This window comes from Suncus etruscus, chromosome 8, assembly GCF_024139225.1.
Source record: "Suncus etruscus isolate mSunEtr1 chromosome 8, mSunEtr1.pri.cur, whole genome shotgun sequence".
Lineage (NCBI taxonomy): Eukaryota > Metazoa > Chordata > Mammalia > Eulipotyphla > Soricidae > Suncus > Suncus etruscus.
This window is the reverse complement of record NC_064855.1, coordinates 43,266,527-43,268,997: the sequence shown is the minus strand read 5'-3', so window position 1 is coordinate 43,268,997 and position 2,471 is coordinate 43,266,527.

The following is a 2,471-nucleotide window of genomic DNA, read 5'->3' as shown; positions in this document are numbered from 1 at the left end:
GCACAGCAGTTAGGGTGTTTGCCTTGCATGTGACCCATCTGGGTTTGATCTCTAGCATCCCATATGGTCCCCCGAGCCTGCCAGGAGTAGTTTCTGAGCACAGAGTCAGGAGTAGCCGATGAGTGACACTAGCCCCATTGCCCAAACAGCAACAATAGATAGACAGACAAACAGGCAGGCAGGCATGTAGGTAGGTAGGTAGATAGTAAAATAGATACACTGACAAAACATAATGAGTAAGCAAAATATAATTTGTATTCACAAAATAATAATAAAATAATTGCCATGGGACTAGAGTGATAGTATAGTGAGTAGGATGTTTGGCTTTCATGTAGATGACTTAGTTTCAATCCATGAAACCCCTATAGTCCCCTGAGCCCAGTAATGATCCCTGAGCATAGAGCCAGAAGTTAAGTCCTGAGCACTACTGGGTGTGACCCAAAAAAAAAAAAAAAAAAACAGAAAAAAATATTTGCCAATCTAGAATTCAGTATCCAAATAAAATATCCTTTCCAATTGAAGATGAGGGAAGGAAATATAACTCAACAGGCAAGCAGATGTTTTCACTCTGAACCACAATAGAGGATCCTTCTACATCAGGAGTAAAATTCTAAGTACTGCCAGGTTTGACCTGATCTCCCCTCTCCCAAAAATCCCTTGTTGGCCCATTATAAAGGATTTCAAATAGAATGTGAAGCCATATTGTGTTTGTTTTGCTTTACCTTTTTATACCTTAGATCTGATACTTGTCCATGCAATAGTCCACAGAACATCAGTTAATAATTACTACAGAAGTATAGTTGTCTTTAACTTCATACCTGAGGACAGGCACTGGCATATGGACTGACAGTTGAAACTACTGGCTACAGTGATAAAGAGAGTGAAATAAGTAGCTCAAATTAAACTGGTTTACATAAAATAGCACTACTTTATGTCTTAAGCAAATAAACAATTAGAACATATAACATGCATTGGATGGAGTAACTCAGGATCTTTTCACAGAACCACATGGTCCTCTGAGCACTGTCAGGAAAGACCCAGAGCACTAATGGGTGTTTCCTCAAACACTACCTCTCCCAAAAATAAGTACAAACAATAGTACATAAATCATAAGGAGATATAAAGAACCAGAAGCTTCTTGCATATTGAAAGAAATAATTATTTTAAACTGTGATAAATCATAGGTTACATAATTATCTACAGAGTAATTACTAAAATTAGAATCTGTATACTGCCACCTAAAAGGAGAAGGCATGAAATAAATATTTTATCCAAAAGAAGTCAAAAAAAAAAAAAAAAAGAAAAAACTAAACCTTGTACAGACTGAACTAAAGAAAAACAAGTTAAGTTTAAGTTCAGATGTGATCCATGAATGTAACAATGTAGCTCTAATGAAGGTTTCAGCCTTTCTCAGACTCCTATATATAGGGGAGCATGCCATGTCTTCATAAATTTTTAGGGGAGTTCAGCCCATCAGATGTATCCTCAGATTTTCCTGGTAGGGTGAACTGAAATAACCCCCACGGAGTTCCTCAAAAGGCCTGCTGTGACGCCTTTTTTCCCCTGCGTGGATGGTTGAGGAATTTCCGAAGAGATGCTTGGCATTACATTTTCAGTCATTTGACTATCTCTCCTTTATAAATCTTAGGCAAAATTGTGGTCTCTATTAAATAATTTGGCTCAAGAAATTCCAGCACCAAAGATTACAAGAGAACCCCCTTTTTGGATAATATTTAGAACTTATATGTTAAAACAATGTTTTGTTTTGTTTTTTTCTTTTTGGTTTTTGTGTCACACCTGGCAGCACTCAGGGGTTATTCCTGGCTCCATGCTCAGAAATCGCCCCTGGCAGGCACAGGGGACCATATGGGATGCCAGGATATGAACCACCGTCCTTCTGCATGAAAGGCAAATGCCTTACTTCCATGCTATCTCTCCGGCCCTGCAATGTTTTTTCTCTTTTATGTTCTTGCAGCTGAAGTTCTGGGGCAATTTGAGATTGATTGTTAAAAACTGTCCTGAGTGTTACTTTCCTTTTGCAATTAACTTTGCCTTGTTATGGTAATTATCAGTCTTTACACCTGTGACTGGCTTGCCCCTATAAAAGCCTCTGGAAAATAAACTTGTCGCACTCCTGCCAGAAGATGTGTTGACCCCACATACTCTGTGTGTGTGGTTATTATTTTTTCAACATTATTCAGTTCGGCCGCTTGTGCTCCTGCTTTCTTCTTGTGAAGGACTCCACCCCACTAGAATTGCTGAGATGCAGGACACCTGCAGCAGGAGCACATATGGTGGTGTAGTGGATTCCCACTGTAACTTAATGGAAGGCTTTCATCATGTGTGAAATTCCTTCCCTACCCTCCCATCCCCTTCCCATTCTTGACAGATGAGACAATCCAACTACTCCTGGGCTGCCTTCAATTTGGAAGTCAAGGTTGATGCCATCTAGTTTCTGCTGGCAACTCTGG